We start from the raw sequence: 20905 nt of genomic DNA on the forward strand, positions 1-20905 counted from the left end.
GCCAACAAATTCTTCTGGGGCAGGAGTTCCCCTTGTTGAAAGATTTTTAATTACAAAGTTTGTATACATATATGATTAATTGAGTTTTTTATTTCTCCTTTTTACTTAACTGCAATTTAATACTGCATTAATTTTTAAGAGATTCCCAATTTTTATGGCTTTATTGAGATATATTTTACAGGCCATTACGTTTACCCACCCAAAGAGTACAGTTCAATGTATAAAGCATATTTATAGAATTGTGCAACTATTGCCATAATCTAGTTTGTTTTTTGGTTTTTAACATTTTCAATATCCTGAAAAGAACTGCTGAAACATTATCTGTCAGTTGTCATTCCCACTCCCCCTGCTCTCCATCCCACCTTGCCAACTAATAAGCTATTTTGGTCTCTAAGGCTTTGCCAGTTCTGCATATTATTTTTAATTTGAATGCTACGATATGTGTCCTTTACATACCTTTGCGTATTTAGCACAATATTGTCAAGGTTCATCCATATTTTAGAAAGTATCAGTGTTTTATCTCTCTCTATGGCTGAAAAATATTTCACTGGATGTGTATACCACATTTTATCTATTCATCAGTTCATGGACATGTGAGTTGTTTTCATTATTTGGCTATTATGATTAATGATGCTATAAATGTGTGTTGAAGTAAAATTGCTAGGTTATGTGATAATGTTATATTTAATCCCTGGAGGAGAAGCTAGTCCATTTTCCAAAGGAGCTATATCATTTTATATTTCTACCAAGATTATATGAAACTTTTTGTTATACCACATCATTGTTAACACTTGCTATGTTCTATTATGAAGTGGTATCCCATTGCGGTTTTGATTTTCATTTTTCATTTCCCTAATGACTAATGATGTTGAGCATTTTTTCATGTGCTTGTTATTCATTTGTATTTTATCTACAGCTGAAAATAATATGTCAAGTAATTCCCAAATTGGCAGCATCACCATGGGTCACATATTCCCGCTTCACTGCATGTCTACTGGTTGTTACTGTATACTAGGCATTCTGGTTTACATACGGTATAGAAACTGAATTAAGTTGTCTTCTTTTGAAGATTGCTGACTTTTGTTTTTTTCAAGTAAATTACTGACTGATCACCTTCATCTTGTGGAAGCTTTGTTTTATACTTTCTTTGGGTTGGTTTGTGAAAACCCAAGGTTTTTACCAAGCCATTCTAACCTTTTTGGACTTGGCACTCCTAACTCAGTCACCCTTGCAGCAAGCAACCACTGAAATTTCTCTTTGTGTATTTCAGCCTTCCACCTGTAATTTTCCATTTGGAGTTTTTAAACTTTCCTATGCAATTCATGGTTCAATTTACCTTTGAAAGGAGTTCATATGCATATTTTGGGGCAACCCTCACTTTGGCTTCCTCCTTTCTGGAATATTCCTTCTCACTTTCTACTAACTCTGGCAAGGACATGCTCCCGTTTCTGACACTTTAAGCCAATCAGATGGTGATTTTCTGCTTAAGTGCTGGCACCCCTCTTCTATGAAGGCTGAGGAGTACCACAGGGGGCAAGTCCTATAATCAGGACCCTCACCCAGTGCAGGCTCCTGCTTTCAAAGTTTCGAGCCCCTCCAGTTTCTGTCTGCTTTCAGTCTTACTTTACTGCCTTCAAATAGTTATATTTTTAAAACCTTGTCCTCAGTTTCTAAGTATTCTCTGTGAGAGGATTATTCTGAAACAAACTACTCTGCCATTACCAGAACCAGAACTAAAGATATATATATATATATATATATAGATATATAGTCTATCATAGATATGAAAATACTGGAAGACTTAATTCTTGTGAAACTTCCATTTTTTGGATGCCTAAATAAATATCATTTTATTATCACTATATGAAGCACTGTTAGCAACATAAACAATCTTTCTAAAATGTATAAATGTATTTTGGAAAGATGGTTTCAATAAGTTAATTATACATACACATCAGACAAAATTATTGTGAAAAATTCAATAAGAAGTTCAATTAAGCATCTAAATTATACATTTAATCGTAGTTTGAAACTGCACAGAACTGATTTGCATATATTTTCATTTGAAAAATGTTTAAAGTAAGATGAACACTGCACTTCTGTGCAGTCTCAACTCTATTAGTTATTGCCACTGCAGAAATGGCAATGCATCATTTAATCAAGTTTATTTTTGCTGAACCTACAGTTTATTGAAAATCTCAGTTCTCTTCTTTCTTACATTCTCAGTGCTGTAATTTAGGAAGTTCTTTATTTTTTGAATGCTGTATTCACCCAAAAGGCACCTGTAGGCCTAGTGTGATGTATGTTTTGTTTATTCAGAGAGGTGTTGCTCATAAGAATGATTGCCAGGGACTTTGAGGTTCTTGTTATGGCTTTATTGGTCTGGAAAAACCCATGTAAATCACCAGCTCTGTTTTTCCTCTATCATATGAAAGTCAGATAAGCAACAACATTCTTAATATTCTGAGGAGTGACTTGGGAGACATAAAACTTAGATGAAATCTTCCTTCCACACAACCTTTAAAATAGCCTTAAGCTCATTTTTGTCCCCAAATTAAAGTACAATGCACAGATAATAGGCACTTACATTTTCAAGCTATTATTTAGGTTAAAGATTCTCATCTCAGTGGTATAGTTACACTTATTCTATTTTTCAGAAATGTTAATAACATCACAAACCAATTTGTGGTTATGCCTAGTTTTGTAAGGAACTGAACTGTCTTCCAAAGTAGCTGTACTAATTTGCCTTCCCACCAGCAATTACTGAGAGTTCTATTCGGTCTACATCTTTGTCAGCATTTGATGTTTTGGATTTTAGCCACTTGAATAGGTATATTTTATAAAACAATATTGTTTTAATTTGCAATTCCCTAATGACAAATGATGTTGAGTGTCTTCTCAAATGTGTACCAACGCTATAAACTGGAAGAAAATATTTGCAAATCAAATATCCAATAAAGGACCTGTATCCAGAATACAATAAGAATCCTCAAAACGAAAAAATCTGAAAACAAACAACCTAATTTTTTAAATTGTCAAAAAACATCAATATATACTTCAAGAGAGTTGACGTATGGATGTTAAATAAGCACATCAATTCCTTTGCATCATTAACCATTAGAGGAGTACAAATTAAATTTATGATTCAAATAGGAAAAAAATGATATACTGGACTTCCTCAAAATTAAAAAATATCTCTTTCCCAGGGCTGACAGCAGAGAAAAGCTGGATTCTGTGAGGTCCCTTCAGTTCTCCTCAAGAGCATCATGTCTACTCTTGACAAGGCCTGCACTCTTCTCTTCTATTTACCTGAGTTGGGCCCTCAGGTCAAGGTCACTATGTCCCAGACACGCCAAAGTAAAACGTTAGATGGATAGAAAGGTTTGTTGTCACCTGATGTCCAGGTCTGGGACCGCTCAGGGCTAATACTGGGGGAAGGTTTCTGTGAGGCTCTGTCTGTGTGTGGTGACAAGTCCCCTCTGTCCTCCCTCTAGGCCCTCATCGTGATGCCTGGCAGGGCCTGGGCCTCTTCCCTCTACTGAACCCAGGCTGAATCCTTCCCCAAAGGCCTCACCTCCCTCAGGCTCCCAAGACAGCACACCTGGGGAAACTGCTTGAGGCTTCCCAGGGAAGACAGAAAGGGCAGGGCAGGGCTGGAGCCTCCTCTATCAGCAGCGAGAGGTCTCCCCAGTCCCTCCTTAGAGTCCTCAACTTGAAGCCTGGCTGGCTGGGAACTCCTGTCTGCTGACCTAAAGCCACAACCTGCAGAGGAAGCCTCACATCCAGTCTCTCAAGCTCCCAAGATGGAAGTCTGAAAACAACACATCTGGGGACACCACTTGGGGCTTTTGGAGGCTGACATCAAGAGTGAGGTGGGACTGAGGCTCTCTGTATCTGTGGTGGGAGGGCCCTTCTGGTCTTCCTCAGGGGCCCCGGCTTAAAATCTAGAAGGGCGTGGACTCTCCCTCTCCTGACTGAGTCAAGCCCTCTCAGATGATCCTGAGCTTCCCTCAGACCCCCTAACATGATCAGGAAATGTCACATCTGGGGACCCTGCCTAGAGGTCAGGTGGGGCTGGGGCTCCTTCATCTGAGGTTACAGGTCCCTTCGGTCCTTCTCCAATGTCCTCCCCTTGATGACTTACAAACTGAAAAGTGTAAAGCTCAACTACAAAAACAGAAAATTTAATGACCTGGGATTAGGCAAAGAGGTCTGAAAAAATGACCCCAAAAATTCTTCAAAAAGAAAAATTAACAAATCAAACATCCCCAATATTAAAAAAAGAAATTTTTACCTGAAAAAAAAATACTTAAGAGCAGACAAAGTCAAGCTGCAGACTAGAAAAAAATCTTCACAAATCAACTAAGGCTCTGTATTTGGAATACATAACAAAATCTCAAGATTAAAAAGTTAGTGGAAAAGCCCAATGTAAAAAATGTGCAGAATATACTTCACTAAAATTAACATATGCATGTTAAGTAAGCCCATGAAAAAAAATTCTACATCATTAACCATTAGAGACAAGCAAATTCAAAGCATAGTAAGATGCAACTTACTTTTGGGACCAGGTTAAAAAATAATGCTGACATTACTAAGTGCTAGCAAGGACGAAGAACAACTTGAACTCTCATGTACTGCCCCTGTGAACATAAAGGTGAGCAGTCACTGTGGGAGATGACTTTGTAATTTCTTATATACATATGCACTTATCATTTGACTCAACAATCCTAAGACTGGGAGAAATAAAAACTTATGTTCACAGAAAAATCTATACGTGATTATCTGTAATAGTTCTATTCATATTTGACAAAAGCTGGAAACAATCTAATGTCCTTGCATGGGTGAATGGATAAACAAAGTTAGGTACAGTCATACAATGGAACACGACTAGCAACAAAAGGAAATAAACTATTGACTCACAGACTTAGATGAAAGGATCTCAAATACTGCTGAGTGAAAGAAGTCAGTATCAACATACTCTATTACTTCAATTATATGACCTTCTTTGAAGTATATAGCTATGGATGTGGAGACCAGATGAGTGGTTGTCAGGATTAGGTGTGGGGAGAGGATATGATCGTAAATGGGAAAGTTTTGCTTGGTTTTAGAGGTGCAGTTATGGAGCATTTCAGTATTCTAGTTATGGTGGTGGTTATACAAATCTATACATGGATAAAAATCATGGTACTGTACACCAAAAACAAACAAAAAACTCATTATTATTTGTTATTTAGAAAAAACATAAAATGAAAATTGGAAATGATAATAATGTCAAAAAACTGACCTCATAAGAAGGAAACTTATCAAGGATAAAGAGGGGATATTAATTAAATAATGATTTTAAAAAGTCAATTTACCAAGACAACATAACAGTCCTTAATGTGCATGCACCTAAAAGCAGAGCTTCAAAACACATTAAACAGAAACTAAGAGAATGGGAAAGAAAAAGCAGTCAAAGCTACAATTATATTTGAAAACATCAATGTTCCTCTCTGAGTAAATAATCAAATAATTGGAAAATAAAACTTGAAAAAGAATATCAACCAAATTGATCCATTTGGCATTTACAAAACACTCCAACAGCAACATGTGTATTTTTTCAAGTGAACTCATAACATTCACATGGACAGGCCATACAACAACACCCAACAAACTGAAAAGGATTAAAATTGTATAAAATATTCAATCATAATGGAATTAAAACAAAGAATAGAACTAAAGAGATATGTCACCAAATTTATGGAAATTAAACAATATATTTTACCAACCTATTTCAAGAAATTATTGAGGGAAATTAGGAAACACTTTCAACTGAATGAAAATGAAAACAGGACACATCAGAATTTAAGGGATTCAGCTAAAGCTGTGCTTAGAGGTAAATTTATATCATTAAATGTCCTTATTTAACATGAAGACTCAAATCAATATTCTAATCTTTCTCCTAAGAAAGTATAAAAAGAAAAATAAATTCAGCCCAAGTCATGCAGAAGAATGGGAATAATATAGATAAGAGCAGAAATCAATGAAATCAAATTTATAAAAACAATGACTATCAAATGGAAACAAAACCATTCTTCAAAAAGATCAGAGAAGCTAAAATATCTGCTGTCAGCCTGAGAAACTAAAACAAAAAGAGGTCGAGAAGTAATGATGTAGGACACGGCTCAAAGCATAAGAACCCATGTCTGAGGAAGGGTCTTCTAGCAGCTGTGTTCAGGGGAAGCCTAGAGTTCTGCAGGTGGGCGTGAGCACCCACTACCTTGGGGATGGGAGGAGGAAAGGCTGCTGAGTTGTAGGACTCTGGGCTTGCAGTCCTCACTTCAGTTGGACTGCTCTGCATCCCTTGTGTTCATGGATCAAATTTCTTTCAAAGCCTTCCATTGGAATCAGAGGTCCCATCCCTAAAATTCTGACAATGTCCACCAGTTAGCTACAATAAACGTCATGGAGAACTGGTCTTCAGGTAACTCTGGGCATGTTTGCCTCTCGTCCCTTGCTCTGTTGTTATGAGAAAGGTTTGTGATTGCAGAGCCGCCAGTTTCCTAAAACAGACACACTAGATTAGAGGTGTAAGTATCTGGGTATTGGTGTGTGTAAGCTCAGACTTGGACAAAGGATGCTAACAACAGAGCCTTAAAAGTGTCCCACATGAATATAAAATGCAAAATCAAGCAATCTGAGGAGCTCCATCCTGTTGTCTTATACACACATAAGTCATATAATCTCATTCTATAAATTAATGTAAGAAAATAAGATTTTTATATCTGTATTTATCTGTTGGTCATATTTTGAGGCTATGCTAATGGTATGGTTTTAGAAGCCACGAATCCCAATCTTTGTCTTGAAATTGTAGTGAATCTGGATTTAATAAGTGTTTTCTGGGGGGAGGGTATAGCTCAAGTGGTAGAGCGTGTGCTTAGCATGCATGAGGTTCTGGGTTCAATCCCCAGTACCTCCAGTAAATAAATAAATAAACCTAATTACCTCCCCAACAAAATATAAAAGAACTAAAAAAAAAAAGTGTTTTTTCCCAATTGTGTAGTTTCCTCTTACGTATTTTATTATTTATTTCATGCAATATTGAATTGTTAAATATATTTAATTACTAGAATAAAATTGTATGCACCATCTTTAAAGATATTATTAAAATATATCTTACATGAAAAAATTAAGTGGCTGTATATTTTTCATTCCATCCAGCAATGAATGAGTGCTCCTTCTGCTCCACATCCTCTCCTACATTTTACATTTCCAGATTTTTGTATTTTAGCCATTGCAATTAATATATAGTTGAATCTTACTGAAGTTTAATCTGCATTTCCCTAATGGTAAATGATGTTGAGCATCATTTCAAACATTTTTATAATCTGTATATCCTCATTGGGGAAATGTCTTTTAAAATCACTTACATATTTTTAATTAACAGATTGTATTTTTCAGGGTTTTATTAAGTTTACCAAAAAGCTGATCAGAAAATACAAAGGGTTCCCACATACCCACTCCCACCACTTACAATTTCCCCTATTATTTCTATCTAGTAGTATTGTAACATATATGTTAAAATTGATGAACCAATATTGATACATTATTATTAACTAAAGTCCATAGTTTACATCAGGGTTAACTCTTCATGTTGTACAGTTTTTAGGACCTGACAAACGCATAATGTCATGTATCCACCACTGCAGTATCACATTTATTCTTCTCTCCACCCCTCCCCTGAAACCCTGGCAACCACTCATCTTTTTACTGTCTCCAGAGTTTTGCCTGTTCTGGAGTGTCTTTTAGTTTGGATAATACAATATAGCCTTTTTATCCACATTAAAAAAAAAAAACCCGTTTTTTACTATTCAGCCGTAAAAAGCAACAACATAACGCCATTTGCAGCAACATAGATGTTACTGGAGAATGTCATTCTAAGTGAAGTAAGCCAGAAAGAGAAAGAAAAATACCATATGAGATCGCTCATATGTGGAATCTAAAAAAAAAACCATAAATACAAAACAGAAACAGACTCATAGACATAGAATACAAACTTGTGGTTACCAGGGGAAGGTGGGTGGGAAGGCACAGACTGGGGTTTCAAAAAGTAGAATAGATAAACAAGATTGTACTGTGTAGCACAGGGAAATATATATAGGATCTTGTGGTGGCTCACAGAGAAAGAAAATGTGACAATGAGTGTATGTATGTTCATGTATAACTGAAAAATTTTGCTCTACACTGGAATTTGACACAACATTGTAAAATGACTATAACTCAATAAAAAAAATGTTAAAAAAAACCATTTTAATTTTTGAATACAGACTACAGAGATGGTAATAGTGAATCCCCATAGACACATTACTCAGAATCTGTAATTTCAAGATTTTGATAGCACCTTAATGGACTAATTTCAAGACACTTTCAATACAGTATACCTAGAAACCCTGGATGGCCTTAGAAAATCCACAGATATCTTTGCTTATTTCATCTGTCCCAACCATCCAGTCCCTCTGGCCAGAACACATCCATACACCCCTCCTTCAAATATAAGTTTTAAAAAATTTATGCTAAAGTATATTTAACATGCAAGAATATATGTTAGATTTTTAACAAGGGCTTCCATGATGTGTGTGCACATATCTCACAAACACACACACATTTGCTAACATACGTTACCAGGCCGGGGATAACTAAATTGGGGGAATCGAAAGCCGAACAAAGAAAAAGAATAAGAATGTTTACACACAGTACATGTCACTATGCCTGCAGATAATGCATTTTTGAAAATGATATATGTAAATAAAATTAAAATAAATTTATAAAAAATAAAATGAACTGCTTGTAAATGAGGTTTGAATGATTGTTGATTACATGAGAAGGCCACTTACATAAGACATTTCCCTCATTTCAATCAGAAGTAAAACAAAATGAGCTTTCCTGTGACCTTTACCCTGTGTGGATTTGTTGCTGGAATTACATAAACTAATGTTTTTCAGCCTAAGAAGACAAGCCTGAGCCTTCCTTTGCTGGAGAAGCATCAGATAATCCACCTCAGCTGTGAATATGGATTCTTTATTCTTACAGAAAAGAGAAGCTGCATGCATTTTTACATTTTCTGATGACAACATGCATTTTTACATTTTCTGATGACAACAGACTTGAATGCTATTGTTCCTTTCTCTCTTAAGTAATATTACCAAGACATAGCCAGATTAGCATATATGTTTCCCTGAGAAAGCTTAAATATTTAAATGCATGAAGTATAACTGTCACTCAAAATGGAAAACTAATACTGACTAGATTTAATTCTTCTAAATTAATACTGTCCCACTTACAATAGTCACTAACCATGTATTCATTTATTAATCATACTTTATTTTTTTCAAGATACATATGCTAAGAACCTACTATGTACCAGATTCCATTTTAGGTGCTCAGGACACAGCAGTGAAAAATTCTCTACCCTTTTGAACTATCCGTTGTAATGGAGAGTGATACAGTTAACACGAGCCAGATAGTTTCAGAGAGTTGTAAGGATTATAAAGAAAACAAAGTAAGTAAATCGAGCGTGATGGAATGAGGGTGAAGCCCGTTTTACGTAGGGCGACACTGAGCAGAGACTTGAATGAATGGGGAATAGTCCCATCTGAAGTCCGGGGTGAGAGCATTTCAGGCAGAGAGAACAGCTAAGATAAAAGCCCTGAGGCAGGAACAGGCTTGACAAGTTCAAGGAGCTGCAAAAAGTCTTGTATGATTAGAGGAGCAAGCAATAGGGAGGGAGGGAGAGGCAAGGACTCAGGAGGTGAGCAAACACCAGAGCGGGGAAAGAGTTTGCATTATATTTCAATGGTGATGGGTCCACCGGAGACCCTTGAAAGGAGAAATGAACTAGAATTCTATTTTGAATTCCTCATTTCCGATTGCCTTCAGATCTTGCATCGCACAATGTTTCCAATGGTAAAAAATACCCATACTTTGAAGGTGAATTTCGTTTTTAAAAACTCTTATGGTTAAGGCTACTGAATATAGATGGCTAGCTCTCCAGATAGTACCATTTGATGGATACGTGTGTTCTGCTTTAAAACAAGAACAGTTTTCTCTTGTGACGATTGTAGCCAGCTCCAGCAGCCATGTCCAACGACAGTCACTTTGACAAGCAGTGACTGGATGTTTTCTAACTGCCTTCATACTTCACAGGAGAGAAGATGCATGAGGCAGAGTATACAGGTACCTAAAACATGGGTCAGAACCCGAGGGCTATAGGAGGGGCACCAGTAGCTAGACATTTTCTGAAGAGAAAGAAATCAGAGATTCTGGGGAGCAGGGGGAGCAGGAAAGGGTCTATGACAAAACAAGTCTTGAAGGGAAGGCAGGTCCTTGAGAAGAGAAAATGGGAATTGAATGAGGATTGGTATAATGGACAAGTAATAGTTCCAGGGGCCGAAGTACAATGTTAGGGGAAAGAAGAGACATGTAGCTGATACGGTAGTGTTGAGACATGCTCTGAATGACCTTCAATGTTACACCAAACAGTCTATTTTTAATTTCTTAGGCAATAAGGAATCATCGAATGTTGTTGAGGAAGGGGATGGCCTGATTGGAAGGCTACTTGGGAAGATGAACATGGCAGCGGTGTAGAATGGATTAAAGCAAGGAAAGCGTATCCGAGAGGCTGATGTTATGATGAGGCAAGAGGAAGCAGAGGCCTGAACTAGTGCGGTGAGAGCCAGAAAGGGAAGGATGCAGAAGATACCACAGCCCGCTGCTAACCAGATCAGAAAGAGGGCAAGGAAGCTCTCAAATGACTTTAAAGGTTGGACGTGGCTGAGATTTCAACCTGTATAATCAGGGAAGTCTCTGCATCAATAGGGCTGTAGTGAAGGCCTGTGTTATGAAAGGAAAAGTGGGCCTCAGTTTGGGACTCAATGTCTCTGATGAAATTGAAGAGCATCTACTATCTCTGCTGTCTTCTCTCTCTGGAAACTGAACGTGCAGTGTGTATAGGATAGCTCTGAGCACGGGCCCTTTATCTAAAATACAGCAGTGTGAACACCAGCTCAGGCACTTACCAGCTCTGTGATGTTGGGCAAGTGAACCAGCCTCTCTGTGCCTCAGTTTCTGTATCTGTAAAATTGAGAAAATAATTATATATATATCTCAACCATTATTGTGAGATTAGATGGGTCCACACACATACATACACCTTATGAGATATACAGTTTATATGCAATATAGCATATATTAACTTTACCTATAATATGTGCCATATATTAATTATACCTAAACATTTTATCCTCATATTAAACCTCTGAGAGTTATATATTTTATCAGATATGACATAGTATTGATAGACTGTATGAATGCATATATACATATGTAATATTGATATACTATAGAAAGGGCATCTAAAGGGGGCAGCACAAGATCTGCCGCACCTCTAGTCATGATCAGCTCTCTTCAGGCCCTGGAACTCCCTCACAGAGATGTGTTTCACGGTCTAACATCAGTGTGTATACTACTTGGGTTTATTTTTCTCAACTCTCATTTCTGAAAAATCAAAGCCAACTAACAAAATTGGATTCATCCAGCCACAAGATTACAAGGTCATGAGTGCATCTCAGAAATGCTGGGCCAAGGGCCAGGCCTGATGTCCACCTCTCACATCCAGGACCATCAGAGACCTCTCCACACTGCTGTACTGAGCACTGGTCAGTACTGGTTTTGGTCCAGATGGTTTTTCAGAGGTTTGACAGCCATCCATCGCTCTTCCAGTAGCTTACTTGGATGCACTGTCTGCTTTTTCTTTCAACTTCTCCCATAGTCCTATTTCACACAGGCTTATAGAAAATACTGGAGACCATGAATTGGGGACTCGAAAGAAAGATACTACTCTAAAGCCTTCTCTTCCTCATGCATGGATTTTAGAAAGTCAAATAAACCCTAATATTAACTAATTTCAATTTATCTACTGGTTTTGTACATGGTTCATGAGATGGATATGGGACTCACCAGCCTCAGCTTCATGTCACTGGTTATACTCGGTGCCTGTGCATGGTTGAGCATAGAATCCCCTTGAGATTATGAGCTGCAGAATATATCAGAAACCAGGCATTTTGCCAGCTTTCAGATGAGGGACTGATTTTTCAAACTTTCATCAAAATGAAACTTGCTATTATTCATTTAGTCTCAGTCCACACATATGAGTGAAATCAACACCAATACTAGTGCCTTGCACACATTATGAGCTTAATAAAGGGCTGTTATATGAAAGTAGGACTAAGTTGAATCCACTAGACATGGTGCTTACACTAAGCCCTCTCTCTAGAAGAAAGAACTCTTTCCTCTCTTCCCTCAGAGATTTTTAAAAATTTCATTCTTGATAGCTAATTTGGCTTATTATGTTTATATTTTATTTCCTAAAGCATATTAGGATTTCATTACAGCTCTGAAGGATCTATGAAGGAAAATGTCCAGTTGTTCTTGAGTATAGTCTCAGTTCCCAGCTGTTGTTCATTCATTAAGTATCAATTTAATTAATATGTGGAGAACAAATGACTGGGTCAATGAAGGAATGATTATTAATGAATAATATCTGATTGACAGGATGTTCTAGAGACAAGAATTCTCAACTGAGAGGTATTAATACACTCTCCCATCAACTGCAAAAAATCTGTCTTACAGCCACAGGCCTCCTACCCTGTCTAGCTAGTTTTAATCATACATCGTTGGATTAGGCGACAGTTGATTAAAGAATGCTACTTGTCCTGTCCCCTAGCAAAATTGTACTTATGCTCCTGAGAGTGAGATCACCCAAAATCTACATGTTCCTTAACCTTGGTCTCCTGGAATGCTGGTGCTTGGTTCTTGTAGGCCTGAAGGGTTCAACTGGGGTATGGGAGGAACCAGCTCCCAAACAGACCTTCAAATAACTCCCATTTGGACACAAGATAAAACATTTTTAAAGTTTTAACACGATCTGTGTGATCTTGCCCCTTTTAATTTCTCAAAAGATCACAGTTCTTTCCCAGTTCAGAACTTGTGCATGTGCAGAATCATTGAACTGGAACTTTCAGCACATGGGTAACTCCTACTCAGATTTCAGGTCTTAACCTTAAAACACTACCTCAGAGATGGCTTTCTTGACCTCTCTCCCATTCATTTAACTGAGGTCAGGCATGCTTATCTCTCATAATTCCTTGTACTTTCTCTTCCTAGAACTTCCCACAGATTGCAATCATTCATACACTTGTGCATATAATCATTAAATATCTATCTTCCTTCCTGGGCTGTAAATTCCATGATGTCAGGGATCATAATTGTTTTATTCACCCAGAATCTACCACAGGGTTTGGGACAGAATTGGTTTTCAATAATTGTTTTTTTGAATTTATGAGTGAAAAAATCATCTGCCTCATGCAAAGCAAATCCAAAAGCCACTATCACTTTGTATATAGAGTTCACCTATGTACAAAACCAAAGTCAGAAACAGCCTCATTGTGTGAGCAGTGTGATATTAACATAAGCTGGAGCCCTCATGGTCCATATTTGAACTAGTCTGGTGACTAAATAAACTTAGCCCAGTGGACAAAACAAAATGAGTCATTCACTTGTATTTTTCAGAAAACATAAAAGGAGGTCCGATGCACAATAGCCCCTTTCACTCATTAATTCACCTCTCCTCATCTCTTACTTCTCAAACCCTTACCTCAAAACACTCAAAAAACACTAGCTGCATGACTCTTTTCCTTTACTCACTTCCCCTTTTTCATACAACACTTTTCTTGTGTGTCTCTTAATCTCCTGAATTTTTCATAAAAATGCCCAGACATCTTTCTTACAAAGACAAGTCTCACAGAAAGAAAAGAGAGAGAGAAGTTTCACAGAGAACACCAGTTTTCTTCAGCAGGCGGAACCCAAAGGTTGTCCCTGCCATATAGAATCAAAAGTACAACAGTAGGTAAGAGGAAACATCAAAAACATTTCCAAAATCTTAGCTTCCAGTGGAAGACAGATAACCAAAAATGGATTGAATTAAATAAATCTTTTGACAAGATGTTTACAATCTGCACAAAAAAATATTGGTTGAACTCTGGTTGCCAATAGACATTTGCTTCAAAGTGCCTACATTTCTCTAATGGTTTTAGTGTCTTACAACTCTGTGTTCATACCTAAGATAAAGGAAGTATATAATTTTAATCAGTGTCCATGGAAGACAGTGTGATGCAATGAAAACTGACATGGTTTTTGGAGCTGGATTGACCAGAAGCATAGCTTTGCCATTTATTATCTTGGAAAACTTGGGTAAGAAATTTGACCCATTCCCTCATTTTTAAAATTGTCATCAAGCCACCTACCTCAAAGGTTGTCTTTAAAGTTACAAATAATACCCGGGAATTATAATGAACTTATAGTATAGAGATTGATTTAGTAATTTTAAAATGCCACAAAGAAAAGCCCAGGTCCTGATGGCTTCACTGGTAAATTCTACCAAAGGTGTAAAGACAAATTAAGACCAATCTTATACAAAATATTCCAAAAGAATAGACAAAGAAACAAAATACTATCTGACTTATTCTAGGAAGGTAGTATTACCCTGATACCAAAACCATAGAAAAATATCACGTGAAAATAAAACTACAGAGCAATACCTCATATACAGATGCAAAAATCCTTAAAATATTAGCAAACAAAATCCAGCAATATATAAAAATAATAATGAACCATAACCAAGTGAGATTTATCAAAGGAGATCAAGATTGGCTTAATATCTGAAAACAAATTAATGTAATACATCATATCAATAGAATAAAAAACACAAAATATATCATCATCTCAAGAGATGCAGAAAAAGCACTTGACCTAATCCAACACCTTTTCATCATAAAAATACTCAACAAACTACTAATAGAAGGAAACTTCCTCAATTTGACAAAGGGTGTCTATGAAAAACCCTCAGCTAACATCATACTCAAAGGTAAAAGACTGAAATCTATCCCCCCAGAGATTAGAAACAAGACAAGGACAACTTCCTTTTAACATGATGCTAAAAGTTCCATCTAGTGCAATTTGGCAAGGAAAAGGGAAAGAAAATTCCCCAGATTTGAAGGAAAGAAATAAAACTATCTCTTTTTGCAGACTGAATGATTTTATGTATAGAAAACTCAAAAATACTATCGGATTTAATAGATGAGTTCAGCAAGATTTCATGAAACAAGATCGATGCAGACTAGCAAAAAATTGAAATTAAGAAAACAATTCCATTTTAAATTCCATTATAAATCTATAACATAAGATTTTATATTTTTCCAGGAGTCAGATTCAGTATTTTTATATCTTTTTAGGAATTTGCTGATTACATAATTTCGTTCTAACTTGTTCTAAAAGTTTGCATACTATTCTCTTACAACCCTTTGTATTTCTGTAAGGCCAGTAGTGATGCCCTCTCTTTCAGTACTGATTTTGGTAATTTGTGTCTATCATGCTTAAATTTATGTGTCAATTTGACTGGGCCACAGTGCTCATATATTTGGTCAGTTATTCTGGATGTTTCTGAAAAAGTAGTTTTTTTTGGATGACAATTAACACTGAAATTGGTGAACTTGGAGTAAAGCAGATTACCCTTCATAATGCATGTTGGAATCATCCGATCAACTGAAGGCTTAACAGCAAAAAGTATGACCTCTCCCAGGTAAAAAGAAGTTCTGCCAGTGGCCTGCCTTTGAACTTGAACTACAACCCTTTCCTGGGTCTCCAGTCTGCTAGCCTATCCTGTAGATTTTGAAGATTTTGGACTTGTACTTCTACAGTCATGTGAGCTAATTCCTGAAAAAAATATATAATTTATACATATAAATATTATTTCATATATAAAAATATATATTTACATATATAAGTTTTCAAAGAACGAATTTCAAGTTTTCAAGTATTGGTTTCTAAAGAACCAAAATATGGCATCACCAATTTTGGTTTTTTCTTTTCTCTTTCTTAATGTTTACTTTAATCTTTATTAATTCCTTCTTTCGGCTTGCTTTATGTTTAGTTTGTTTCTTTTTTTTTTTCTAATTTCTTAAGGGATAAGCTTAGGTTAATTGATTTTAGATCTCTCTTCTTGCAATATAGGAATTACAGCACTTACAGATGCTTTAAATTTGTCATCTAATTTAGTTTTCACTACATCCCTATCATATATGTATTATCATAACCACTTTACAGATGAGGAAACTGAAATGCAGAAAAAATTCTTGGTCACACAACTAGTTAGCAATAGGGCCAGGATTTGATCATAAATAGGATTGACCATAAATGTTTTTTCAACTAAACAATTCTATCTTCCAGAGCATTTCTCTCCCTATAAAGGCTTAATACAACAAAAAGAACAAAATGACACATTTACTAATTCCATTAGTTTCTCAAAAGTAATAGCATTAACTTAATGAGAATCATGTGTCTAACCTGCAAATCTGTTAGTTTTTAAATGTTACCTCATAGAAAATGAGTGTCAATAGAGGCATATTCACTTAGTACATCTTTTCCTGAAACACAGCTTAGGTTTTGTCAGTATATAAATTCCTACAGTATGGAGATTCCTCAAAAGACTAAAAATAGACTAACCATATGACCCAGCAATCCCACTCCTGGGCATATATCTGGAGGGAACTCTAATTTGAAAAGATACATGCACCCCAATGTTCATAGCAGCACTATATACAATAGCCAAGATACAAAAGCAACCTAAATGTCCATCGACAGATGACTGGATAAAGAAGATGTGGTATATTTATACAATGGAATACTATTCAGCAATATAAAAGATTAAAATAATGTCATTCGCAGCAACATGGATAGACCTGGAGATTGTCATTCTAAGTGAAGTAAGGCAGAAAGAAAAAGAAAAATATCATATGATATCACTTATATGTGGAATCTAAAAAAAAAAAGACAAACAAACTTATTTACAAAACAGAAACAGACTCACAGACATAGAATACAAACTTATGGTTACCAGGGTAGGAAAGGGGTGGGAAGGGATAAATTGGGACTTCAAGACTGGTAGGCAGTAACTACTATATATAAAATAGATAAACAGCAAGTTTCTACTCTACAGCACAGGGAACTGTTCAATATCTTGTAGTAATGTATAATGGAAAAGAGTATGAAAAATGAATATATGTATGTATATGTATGACTGAAACATTATGTTGTACACCAGAAATTGACACATTATAAACTGACTATACTTCAATAAAAATTATATATATATATATAATTCCCTTGTTGGAAATATGACTGGAATTGAAATGATGGAATTTGGAAACTTCCATTCAGCAAAACTAAAAGTTTAATATTGGCATATAAGACTTCAAATATAAGTATCTTATATTTCATACCAAAGCATTCTGAAAAATTTTGCTTTTATTTGGGGGATTTTTTTTGTTTATCCATCATAAAAACTATTCTCATTTATCACCATAAACATAGTTGTACACAACCAATATCTGTATGCAAGTTTTGTCCTCAAAAGAAAAATAAACTTTTCAGTTTCAGTTTAATTTGGTTATTTATTTGTGTCTAAATCAAATTATCAGTTACACTTACAAAACATCCTTGCCACTAATGTTAAATTTGTGAAAATTATTTTTTAGGTTTCCTATCAATCATCACTTTACATTATTCATTGTTAAATTAGACTAACTATGAAAAAGTACATCAAACTATCTTTTTATAATGCTCAAAATGCTGATACAGAGAGCTTGCAGTGGAAATATCAATGAAGAAAATATAGCATCAGTCAACATATACTATGGCCTAGAATGAATAAGGAAATGTTAGCACTTTAAAGAAATGTTCAGTAAGATCTTAAGTTAAAAAGTTGTTCAATTATACTAGGACGATATTCCCTAAAGTTTCCTGGAAGGCTAACTCTTATGCTTGGCCATGCTGACATTGGTTTAAATTACTTCTAAATAAGTTTCTCACTAATGCAAATACAATGCAGGGATTTAAAATTAGAAAGGAAATAATCTGAAGAAATTATCTGAGAGGCTGCCTAATAAAATCCGATTGAAATATGAAAGGGAAATGAAAAGACATGGTGTGTTAAGTGAGAAAGCCTAAAATATGAGATAAAAAATCTCAATAGATAGTAGAAAATGGGGGTTAAGGAAATAGTGAAAGAGATAATGAATGATATTTTAGTTTAATTTTTGAAGACACCAAAATGTAAATCCAGGAAGAGTAACAAATCCCAAGTGGAATAAATGAAAAGAAATCCATACCTCGACACATCATAGTGAAAGAGGAGAATACCAAAGACACCCAGAGCTTAAAAACATACAATTAAGAGATAGTTCATCTACAGCAATTAGACTAAGACCTGACTTTTCAGCATCAGCAAAGGGAACCGGAAGGCAGTAGAACTGTTAATCTAGAATCATACACCAAGTGTAAATATTTTTCAAGAATGAGGGTGAAATGATGATATACTTAGACAAACAAGAAGTGAGAGGACTTGCTCCCCAATAACCTAAGTACCTACTGAATGAATACTGATAAGTGACTTTTGGCATATTCATAAAATTGAATACTATACAGCGGTAAAAATGAATGAAATATAGTGACACGTAGATACGTGACTAAATTTCAAAAACATAATTTTGGATGGAAAAAAAAGGTAGAATAATACATATGGTATGACTCAAGATGTACAATGTTAAAAATCAGGGTCAATTAAACAATATATTGTTGCAAGATACTAACCTGGCATGAGCCAGAGAGAAGAGCAAAGGGCAAACAAAGTTCAAGGTGGTGATGATCACTAGATAAGGGGGTGTGATTCGGAAGAGCACATGGAGGGCATCTCATGTACCAGAAATGTATTGCTGAAGACTTCTTAAGATGTCCACGTATTTGTTTATGCTGTACTTCTAAGTTATACATGCTTCTTTATATGTATATTTAACATGAAGACTGACGACAACAACTCAAAGCTCCTGGGGCAACTCCCCGAATGTGTGTAGGCAACACTCATTCATCACTGGGGTTTGTTTTTGACTGACTGGTAGGGCAAGAAGCAGTGCTGGGGACCTTAGAAATCGTATTCAAGTTTTTGCTCTTGAGCCATTCCCGTTTTGTGAGAGAACTGCTAATTTTCTTTCTAGAGTCGTATGCCAGTTGAGGGAGCATTTTGTGCGTGGGGTGAGATGGAGTTGAAGGAAGCTTCTTTTCCCTTATGCTTTCAATTAATTATCCTGGTTTTAGTTCAGTATCAACCTTTTGCCCTATGTTGTTATCTGGCATTTCTAGGTTCTAGGCCTCTCAGACATTCTTCAGAGAAGGTGAGCTTTTTCTTTGGCTCAGCATTGCTATAATTGGACAGTATATATGTAATAAATGTATTCAGGTATGAAATAACACAAAAAGGATGTAGCCGGCCACTAATTAAATACTTGGGTTGTCTAAATTGGCTGATGGCAAGTCATTCTGGTGCGCAGAGCTGAGAAATGTACTTGTGCTTAGCAGCTTCTACTCCCCAGGCTGCTGGTCTGACCCCTGGGGAGCAGCGGACTGCATGCAGGGCAGTGGATTCATACATCAGACTCAGATCACTCCTCCAGCCATAGGAACCACATAGCCTTTAAAAACTGTCGCATGTAAAAAGCTGAAACTTGCGTGTGTTCTGTCACTGTACCCACCTCGTGAACTAGACAGACACGAGCCATCATCCATTTACATGATAAAGCCCCTTCATGAATCAACTGCCGCATTTCTCTATGCCTCTACAAACTCGGGTGCAATAAATTTCATGAACGTGGATTTACTTTCAAAATTATAAATGAGAGAGAAGAGGCAATAATTTAATAAACTCCACAATGCGTGTGTCAGGCCAATTTTAGAAGTGAAGTCAATTTTACAAGTGAAGTCAAAGTGACTTTCATTGCCACCTGGAGCAATCAAAGGGAAAATTTAGGACTTTTAGTCTAATAAATTTAGAACACTTCATGATACAGCTATCACTCTAGAATAGAAGTGTTTTAGAGATGTTTGTCAAGTCTAAGAGTGTAAATTGAGGGGTTTCATTTCCAGATCTGCCAGTGATTCGCAGTCTTAACTGGGAAGTCTCTTTCATGGGAGTAATTTAAGTCTTTACTTACATTTCCAGCTCATGATACCCTGAAAGGAGAATCGAGGTGTGGAACACATTAAACACATATGGAATCTCAAAGGCCACGAGTGACAGGGAATGCATTTTGTCTTTGAAAAAAGATGACACCAGTGCCAACCTCGCTTCTGACATTTCCATCATAAATGCATCCCCACCAGGGATACAGGCCATTTAGTGTTTTCAGCTTTGGGTTGTTGTTTTCAAAATACATAAAGGATAGGGTCCTACAAGGAGTTTGGAAAAGTAAGAACAAAACATCCATAATCCCACAGAATGACTCGAGTATGATTACTGTCCCTGTTTATCTTTCACTGGTTTTCATTGTTATACATATTTTATGAAACTTTACTTATATTGTATGCACAATATTGTGTCATGCCTTGTTCACTTATTACAAGTATTTCAAGTTTCTTATCTTCAAAAATACAATTTAGAATTTTAATATCTGCATAGTATTCAATCAAGTCATTCTACTATGCATGGACCGTTCCTCTACAGATGAACATTTTTGTCCATATACAGACATTTCTACATCTGGACATCACTGCTTTCTGACCCGTTTGTGAGCTCACTGTGTTTCTGTTGAAATAGCAGACCAAGCACCAAAACACAACTACAGTCTACAGTAATTAGCAATACATATATTCATACAATTTCAAGTTTCTCTTCAATAAGTGATTATCACACTGGGCACATTTAGGTTTGTTACCAGCCACAAAATAATATTTCCTCTTGTGCCAGTAGTTTTCAGCCACCTTA

The 20905-nt window shown here is 36.1% G+C and overlaps 1 long non-coding RNA gene across 2 annotated transcripts in view; it reads right to left on the reverse strand.

The window, feature by feature from the left end:
* LOC135320143 (uncharacterized) overlaps positions 1–20905 on the reverse strand; it is a 310832-nt gene that overhangs the window by 44557 nt on the left and 245370 nt on the right. For both annotated transcript variants that reach the window (XR_010379378.1, XR_010379377.1), the window contains exon 3: positions 11055–11109. This is a non-coding gene — a long non-coding RNA (uncharacterized LOC135320143). The remainder of the gene's footprint in view (positions 1–11054; positions 11110–20905) is intronic.

The sequence above is a fragment of the Camelus dromedarius genome, chromosome X, assembly GCF_036321535.1.
Source record: "Camelus dromedarius isolate mCamDro1 chromosome X, mCamDro1.pat, whole genome shotgun sequence".
In the NCBI taxonomy this organism is placed as follows: domain Eukaryota; kingdom Metazoa; phylum Chordata; class Mammalia; order Artiodactyla; family Camelidae; genus Camelus; species Camelus dromedarius.